Source organism: Schistocerca americana, chromosome 1 (assembly GCF_021461395.2).
Source record: "Schistocerca americana isolate TAMUIC-IGC-003095 chromosome 1, iqSchAmer2.1, whole genome shotgun sequence".
Lineage (NCBI taxonomy): Eukaryota > Metazoa > Arthropoda > Insecta > Orthoptera > Acrididae > Schistocerca > Schistocerca americana.
The window spans coordinates 467,960,930-467,970,823 of NC_060119.1; positions in this window are offsets into that span (position 1 = coordinate 467,960,930).

The following is a 9,894-nucleotide window of genomic DNA, read 5'->3' on the forward strand; positions in this document are numbered from 1 at the left end:
GGCATTTCCGTAAGAGAGTGCAAAAATTTAACAGAATATAGAGGATACTCCACTGACCAATTTGAAGTAGGAATTTGGGGTCCCGTTGTGGACGAGTGGTTCAAGGCGCTTCAGCCCGGAACCGCGCTGCTGCTACGGTCACACATTCGAATCCTGCCTCGGGCATGGATGTGAGTGATGTCCTTAGGTTAGTTAGGTTTAAGTAGTTCCAAATCTGGGAGACTGGTGATATCAGATGTTAAGCCTCATAGTGCTTAGAGGCATTTGAGCCATCTGAACTTGGGGTCCAAAAAGCCAGCTTAAGGAGATAATAGGAATAAAATCACATTACTGTGTACTTTTTTATTTGCATTATTTACTGTAGTGCAAATATTATCACTGACACACTGAACATACCATTTGCACTGAATTTTACAAAATTTGCTTAAACTGGTGGCCATCAGCCTCAAAAAGAAAAAAAAAGCAAGCATGCCATCGGCAAACAAGATTCTGACGCACCTTGACAAATATCCCTGGTGCGTTTCGAGTCACATCACAGACACCTACAATTCTATCCGCTTGGGTCTCATACACAAGTGACTTTAGATATCACCATAGCAAATAATCAAGGGGATTCAGGGCAGGTGACCTCGCAGGCCATAGAATAGGAACCCCCTTTACAATCCAGCGACCAGGAAACAAAGCACTGAGATGACTGCGGGCATCCACATTGTAATGAGGCGGTACATCGTCATATTGTGTCCACATCCTTTCACCAACAGGCAAGGGTACGTTCTCCAACAACTCAGGTAGAACTCTTTGCACTAACCTCAAGTACAGTTCGCCTTTTGGACGACCAGCTGGAAGATATGGCCCAATGAGATTTTTGGCTACAATGCTGGCCCAGATATTCACAGCAAAACGTACTTGATGGCGTGAGTCTACCCACACACGGCTGTTTCTGCTGTTCAAAATACCATCACGATCAAATGAGGCCTCGTCTGTAATCAGCGCGATTTGGAGGAAGTCTGTCGATCAATCCATTGTTGCCGGCCGCGGTGGCCGAGTGGTTCTAGGCGCTACAGTCCGGAACCGCGCGACTGCTATGGTCGCAGGTTCGGATTTTGCCTCGGGCATGGATGTGTGTGATGCCCTTAGGTTAGTTAGGTCCTTAGGTTAGTTCTAAGTTCTAGGGGACTGATGACCTCAGATGTTAAGTCCCATGGTGCTCAGAGCCATTTGAACCAATCCATTGTTGGAGCAACCATTGTCACTATGCGACCCTTGGTGTAAAGTCAGTCACAAATATTGCATGCACTCGTCGTGTATGATACAGGTGTAATTATTGTTCGTGGACTGCTCGCCATACGCAGCGCTCATTTCATGGTCAATACGATGAGTACCTGAAGTGGCTTCCGCTGCAACACGTTCCTGCACCTCCTCTTCAAAATCGAGGGTGCGAATGATATTCATGTTGTCAGGTCCCTTGTTTCTTCTTTACAAAGAACCAGTTTCCCACATTCGTCGATCGGGAGAATTAAACACTTGTCGTGACGGATGATGCCCGTTTAGGAAATCGTTCGGAGCATTGCAAAGTACTTTCCCATACACAAGGTGCATGTCATTGAGTTCTGCGAAATTGTACCGGTACTGCTTCATCGTATTGTACTACACTTCTCTGAATAGCACTATTAATGATTGGGTCTGTCATTGATTCATAGGACGTTCTGTGGTGGGACAATGTAAAAACGATACAACTGGACCTCCTTATGGACAAGTAAAGAAAACAAAACTTGCATCATGACTTCCTAGTAATAAGGCACGTCCTCCTTGTTTCCTTACAGGAAATAAAGAATGTACGTGTAAATAAACAGCACAGTACTTGTAAACTTATACTCATATTAGTTGTAAATAAGCTTGAAAACAGTAAAGCTAGACAAAGTGCTAGACAAGTTTACTTCCATCTCTCGTTAAGCTGGCTTCTCTGGCCCGGTTTCCCTACCACAGATTGCTCAGTGGAGCATTCTCCATGTCCTGTTACATTTCTGTACGCTCTTACGGAAACTCCCTGTATGGCAGTACATCTTTATCTTGAATAGCTACTGGCTGAACCTACTGAATGTGCTCATAGGTGCATACACTGGAACCTGCAGAGGAGTAGTGGTTGTGGAAATGGGTTAAGAAGTTTATACTTACAAGAAGCTTCTTCAAACCAGCCATCGTAGGACTGGTGACTGTGGGAGGTGATTAAGAAGTTGATACATGCATGGAGGTTGTTCAAGCCAGCCAGCAGAAGAGCGGTGATATGTGGGAGTAATAAGTAAGTCGAAACTTTCCAGAAGTTTGTTCAAAACAAAATGCATGTCTGACTATTCTTCTCGGCTCTTGCACGAAAAAAACTGGAAGTGGAATTCTTCTTAAGGCTTAGTGTTGTGCTTTGGTGGTTCGTTTTCTCAGCTCACCTACATGTACATGATTACTCTGCAGTTCACAATTAAGTGCCTGGCAGAGGGTTTATCGAACCACCTTTAAGCTATTTCTCTACTGTTCCACTCTCGAACAGCACACGGGAAAGAAGAACACTTAAATCTCTCATTGTGAGCTCTGATTTCTATTAAATTATTATAACGATTATTTCTCCCTACGCAAGGAGGCACCAACAAAATATTTTGACGTTCTGAGGAGAAAGTTGCTGATTGAAATGCCATAAGAAGGTCCTGTCATAGACAAAAACGACTTTATTTTAATGACTGCCACACCAATTCGTGTACCATATCATATCCGTAGCAATCTCTCCTCCATTTCGTATTAATACAAAACTAGCTGTCTTTTTTTGAACTTTTTTGATGCCCTCAATCAGTCCTATCAGTCCGAGCCGATGAGGACACTACACTGCACAGCAGTACTCCAGAAGAGGGGGACAAGCGTAGCGTAAGCAGTCTCTTTAGCAGACATGTTACATTTTATAAGTTTTCTGCCAATAAATCGCAATCTTTGGTTTGCTTTCCCAACAACATTATCTATACGATCGTTTCGATTCAAGTTATACGTAATTGTAATCCCTAGGTATTTAGTTGAGTTTACAGCCCTTACATTTGTGTGATCTACCATGTAACATATTTAGCGGATTCTTTTTAGTGCTCATGTGGATGACTTCACATTTTTCATGGTTCAGAGACACTTACCATTTTTTGCACCCTGCAGATACATTGTCGCCGGCCGGAGTGGCCTAGCGGTTCTAGGCGCTACAGTCTGGAACCGCGCGACCGCTGCGGTCGCAGGTTCGAATCCTGCCTCGGGCATGGATGTGTGTGATGTCCTTAGGTTAGTTAGGTTTAAGTAATTCTAAGTTCTAGGGGGCTGATGACCTCAGACGTTAAGTCCCATAGTGCTTAGAGCCATTTTTTGAGAAGGCATGAAGTACAATTTCGGACGTAGTTTTAAGCCTGTCACAAACATCAAACATGTATTTCCGCCAACATAACGAGTATACATTGAAGTCTACACCAAATGTAGTTGTGTGATCGGGGTATCTACACTATGTGATCCAAAGTATCCGGACACCCCCAAAAAACATACATTTTTAATGTTAGGTGGATTTTGCTGCCACCTACTGCCAGGTACTCCTTAACAGCTACCTCAGTAGTCACCAGACGGACTTCGAACGTGGTCAGATGATTGGCTGTCACTTGTGTCATACGTCCGTACGCGATATTTCCACACTTCTAAACATCCTTAGGTCTACTGTTTCCGATTTGATAGTGAAATGGAAACGTGAAAGGACACGTACAGCACAAAAGCGTACAGGCCGACCTCGTCTGTTGACTGACAGAGACCGCCGATAGTTGGAGAGGGTCTAAATGTGTAATAGGCAGACATCTAACCAGACCATCACACAGGAATTCCCAACTGCATCATGATTCATTGCAAGTGCTATGACACTTAGGCGGGATTGGATTTCATGGTCGAGCGGCTGCTGATAAGCCACACATCACGTCAGTAAATCCCAAATGACGCCTCGCTTTGTGTAAGGAGTGTAAACATTGGACGATTGAACAGTGGAAAAACGTTGTGTGGAGGACGAATCATGATACACAATGTGGCGGTCAGATGGCAAGGTGTGGGTATGGCCAATGCCCGGTGAACGTCATCCGCCAGCGTGTGTAATGCCATCAGTAAACTTCGGAAACGGTGGTGTTATGGTGTGGTCGTCTTTTTCATGGAGGGAGCTTGCACCCCTTGTTGTTTTGCGTGGCACTTTCACAGCACAGGCCTACATTTATGTTTTAAGCACCTTCTTGCTTCCCACTGTTGAAGAGCAATTCGGGGATGGCGATTGCATCTTTCAACACGATCGAGAATCAATTAATAATGCATGGCCAGTGGCGGAGTGGTTACACGATAATAACATCCCTGTAATCGACTGGTCTGCACAGAGTCCTGACCTGAATCCTATAGACCACCTTTGGAATGTTTTGGAGCGCCGACTTCGTACCAGTCCTCACATAGCGACATCGATACCTCTCCTCAGTGCGGCACTCTTTGAAGAATGGGCTACTATTCTAAAAGAAACCTTCCAGCTCCTGACTGAAGGTATGGGTGCGAGAGTGGTAGCTGTCATCAAGGCTAAGGGTGGGCCAACACCATATTGAATTCCAGCATTACCGATGGAAGGCGCCACGAACTTGTAAGTTATTTTCAGCCATGTGTCCGAATACTTTTGATCACATAGTGTATTTGAAACGACACTCAAATCTTCTTTGAACAGTTCAGTAACTGTATTTTCTGAGGCATGCAGTCGGTAAAAAGAATCAATTATTGATTTATTCCGGCTGTCAATTATAAACTGTAGGTGTACTAACTCACAGAAACTATGTACTTCATTTTCGCTCCAAGGTAAAATACTTCTGACAGCAGTAAAGATTCCGTAGTCAACTGTCTTTAATCTATCCTTTCTGAGAACGGTTAGGTTCTTTGTAAAAAAAATTCAACTGAACTTATTTCTGGCTTTAGCCAGCTTTCTTTACCTATAACGATTTGAGATTCATTTCTCATGTGGCCATGTGACAAAAAATGTAGGAGTGTGGTTCTTTTCAGCTCAGGCAAGTATGCTCTGCTCATGGCAAAGCTTTTTTTTTTTTTGATCATTGGTCTTCAAACTTGTTTGATGCGGCCCATCACCAATTCCTCTCCTATGCCAACCTCTTCATCTCAGAGTACCAGCTGCAGCCTATATCCTCAATTATTTGCAGGTTGTATTTCAATCTCCGTCTTCCTCTACACTTTTCACCCTATACGGCTCGCTCTAGTACGATGGAAGTTATTCCCTGACGTCTTAACAGATGTCCTACCATCCTGTCCCTTCTTCTTGTCGTGGTTTTCTGTATATTTCTTTCCTCTCTTATCCTGCGCAGAACCTCCTCATTCCTTACCTTATCGTCCACCTAATTTTCAACATTCGACTGTAGCACCGTATCCCAGATATTTCGAATCTCATCTGCTCCTATTTTCCCAAATCCACATTGCACTGCATACAATTGTGTGCTCCAAACGTACATTCTCATAAATTTCTTCCTCAGGTTAAGGTCTATGTTTGATACTAGTAGACTCATCTTACCCATGAATGACCTATTTGCCAGTGTTAGCCTGCTTTTGATGTTCTCCTTGCTCTATCTGTCAGGGGCTATTTTAATGTCTAGGTAGCAGATTTTCGTATCTTCATCAACTTTGTAACTGCCGCTTTACCTCCGAGGATGTCTCCCGCAGTCGCAGACGAAACGTCACGAGAGAGTTTTATACTTCGACTACGGCCTATCAGCCCGGAAGTTTTAAGTGAAGACATAAATCTTAATGTTAATTTTTAGTCATGTTCTCTCTTCTGTTAATTCTCTTTAGTTTCGTATTTCTCGATTTACTCTCATTCCATATTCTGTACTCAGTACAGACGTACTGCTGCAGTGTAATTGTCTGCAAATACGCAACAAAAGTAGACATAAAACGCTGATTTCACCAATTTGTCTGACCTATTTCTGAAAACTTGAAAATTTTAAGCAGTGCATGTGGCTCTTCCAACATAGAAGTAGGTACAGAATATTGATTCAAATACCTACCATTTTCGACATCTCGAATTTTTTCACATGAAGAAACTCCTGTAATTTTTTTTAAATTTAGCACAAGAGATCTATTTCTGGCATCTTGAATTCCTTAACTAGTGCAAGCTGGCGATATCCACCAGAAATATGAGAATCTTGCCTGAATGAGGGACAGAGGAGATTGTGCAGAGGGGAGGAGTTGGGTGAGAGATGGGTGGTGAGGGAGATGGGTGGATGGGGCGGGGATGGAGCTTGAAGAGTGACTTCTAAGAGATGAATTTGCGTGATGACTTCGAGTGTAAGGGATAGGAGCAAATCCTTTGACTGCACCAGGACTGCGTGGGAGGGGTGACGAAATCCTTTGTCTGTACCAGAAGCCCTCTTCGTCCGCTACTTCGTTCCTATTGAAACAGAAACTGCAGTACGAACTTCCACTGAGGAACATATTCAAACATTTCGGCCTTCCCTTTGTCATCGTTTCAGTACCGTTATGATCGATTTGTTTGATTCGTTTCCTGGACTGACGCAAGGCCAAAGTTTATTAGGTTATATCATCACACCTACACGGGAAGTTTCACCATTGTAAATTTTGGAGTCCTTCCTCACCCAAGTCGATGATGAAGCTTTGTTTTTGTTGGAGCTTTTTCACACGGCTACCGCACCTCTATAGATCTCTTCCGATCTCATAACTTCGATTGACAAATGTTGACATCTTAGGAGATTTTTCATAAATTTTTGAATGAGTAAAACAAGCTTAGTTGGGTTTCGTATTCTAGTATTTATGGGGATGTTCACTGTTACTGGTCGGCTGTCGGTCCTGGCGACGCAAAGCTGGTGTGCTGTGCCCCCTAATAATGTAGATGGTCAAGACTTCCGTGCACACGTCTTCCGGCAACGGAAAGCGCCGCTGCCTGCTAGGCGACTATCGTTTACTTTTTTTTGTTGTGGACTTCAGTCTGGAGACTGGTATGATGCAACTTCAAGGCTAGTCCATCCTGTGAAAACTCTTCGTCTCTCTTTATGAGTTCTTTTAATATACGTTGATTCTCATGTCTCTTACAAACATTGTAAAATTGCATTTTATTGATCGGTGATTTCTCGCTATTGCCTTTTCTATATGTGCATTCCATTATTATGTTACCTTATTTCCATTGGAAAAATTAGGGCTTGCAATAACTAATGGCTATCGTATATGATATCGTCCTTTTATTTCAAGTTATCGGGCGCTGCGTTTGATGAATACTTATGATCAATTATTTATTTGTTATTTGTAGAAAAAAACTGTGTATATCAGTTCTATGAATAAGTAACTGTCTTGTAGCTTTGTCGCCAGATTTCTCATACATTAACTTGCTGCCCATCTGAGTGCACTTTTGTTTTCTTTTGTTGCGTTTACTACAACGCATGTGACTCTGAGTTGCGAGGCTCTTTGTGCTGCAATAGTTTTACAATGCTCTTGCGCTTATCCTTATTTTGCTTTAATGGCAACGGCCTTGCCGCAATGGTACCACCGGTTCCCGTCAGATCACCGAAGTTAAGCGCTGTCGCGCTGGGCTAACACTTGGATGGGTGACCTTCCGGTCTGCCGAGCGCTGTTGGCAAGCGGGGTGCACTCAGCCCTTGTGAGGCAAACAGAGGAGCTACTTGATTGAGAAGTAGCGGCTCCGGTCTCAGAAACTCACGTAAGGCCGGGAGAGCGGTGCGCTGACCACATGCCCCTCCATAACCGCATCCAGTGACGCCTGTCGGCTGAGGGTGACACTGCGGCCAGTCGGTACCTTTGGGCCTTCATGGCCTGTACGTGGGGAGATCAGTTTTTTAGTTTTATTTTGCTTTTATAGCGTTTAGTTTCGCTTAGTTTTATTATTTTTAGATGTGGATGTGGCTGTAGATTACAGCAGAAATCGATAACTTTAAAAATAAAACAAATTATTTTCGTCAGGTACAATTAAAGAAGAAGGAAGGATCAGTTTTCATTGACGGCCTTCTCAAAACTGTGTCGCACGTTCTGTTATTACATTCAACAACTGAGGTCGTGTTGTATCCAGAAGATTTAAGACGTTACCATCACGAAACATTTCTCTGAATAATCGAGTAAGCTAATTTTCACGAAAGACAGAACAATCTGCCTCGAATCCTTGATCCTAAAACTTGTTTTAATCGCTTTTATCTCCCAGTCCTCGTTAAAAACTAGCACCTGTGTTCCAGAATGAAATTTTCACTCTGCAGCGGAGTGTGCGCTGATATGAAACTTCCTGGCAGATTCAAACTGTGTGCCGGACTAAGTTCGAGTCTCAGTTCGGCACACAGTTTTAATCTGCCAGGAAGTTTCATATTAGCACCTGTGTTAATCACTTGTATCTCCCAGTCCTTACATGTACAGTAGGCTGAAATCTATTACTATGGAGTTGAGAAATGCTGAGTAACTCAGTCATGGCTTCCCATTGGCCGTGTAGCAGTCTCTTTGCCATCGTATCGTGTTTGTCTCTTTTACCGTTGGCAGACAGTGAGGAACAACGTCCAGTGTCCTCACAGTGTTTTAAATTTACTCTCTTGAAATGATTATTCAGATGGCCCTGCCCTTGCTTTTATCGTCTTGCTGCAATCACCTGTATTTTTCGGGTATGTCTTGCAGTTTTGTTTATTATGGAGTAAAATTAGTTTTAGTCGTTAGAATGTCACCACATTGTCAGCTAATAAAATCCTCAAATCACAATGAAAGACTAGTACATATCCTAAACTCATCACTGTAAACTATATAGGCCTATCGAAGACAATTTTTTGTATTGGCTGTCAGTATAAAATAGCAGACAGTGAACGTCCACCTGAAACGGCTGTATCGCGCAGTTGCTGAGTTTTATTACGGAAATTCCCACAAGTAGAGGAGCAATTAGCAGCTACCAGCGTTTTCAAAGTAATGAGCGGGGAAGCCCACCGACCGCTCTGTACTCTGTAAGAACATCTTACTCCATTCAGCCACGTGACTTGCCGCTGAGTGAAGCTGACTTCAGCCGAAATACATTTTCGAAATGTAAGAAACGAATTTTTTTTGTTGAGCTTGCTCTAGACGCTTCGAAAGTACCTTCTCATTGTCCCAGGCTTTGTGATCTTTCAGCCATTCGTCTGCCTTCTCTAACGAGGATACGCTGGTTCCCCTAGGACTCAATGGCATGACAATGACACTCAAAACCGCCCTTCGGCCACGGGAACGCACAACATAATTTTGGGTCAATTACTTTATTGTGGTTGTGAAAGTCTGTCATTGGAATACCTACCTGGCACATACTTCTTGGAATTAGGCGAGACCATCAAGAATGAAGGTTTTCTCCAAGGCTACCTCTTTCTGTGCCGGCACTGTCTATTGGAGTTACAATGTTTACGCGTCACAAAGAAGATACAGACTGCTTTAGAAGTATTGTGATTTAGTTTTTTTTTTAATGTAGAGACTCAAAAGAAAAAAACTTAATTCATATTATAGCAGTTAAAAAGACGCCAAAGAACTACGATTACATTAGTGACCGTAAGGAGGACGAAGGAAAGAAGCGCCGGCCACTGTGACCGAGCGGTTCTAGGCGCTTGAGTTCGGAACCGCGCTGCTGCTACGGTCGCAGGTTCGAATCCTGCCTCGGGTTTGGATGTGTGTGATGTCCTTAGGTTGGTTGGGTTTAATCAGTTCTAAGTCTAGGGGACTGATGACCTCAGATATTAAGTCCCGTAGTGCTTAGAGCCATTTGAACTATTTGAAGGAAGGAAAATTAACTTTTAATGTCCCGTCAGTGACGAGGTCATTAGAAGCGGGACCCAAACTCGTATAGGATAGGAT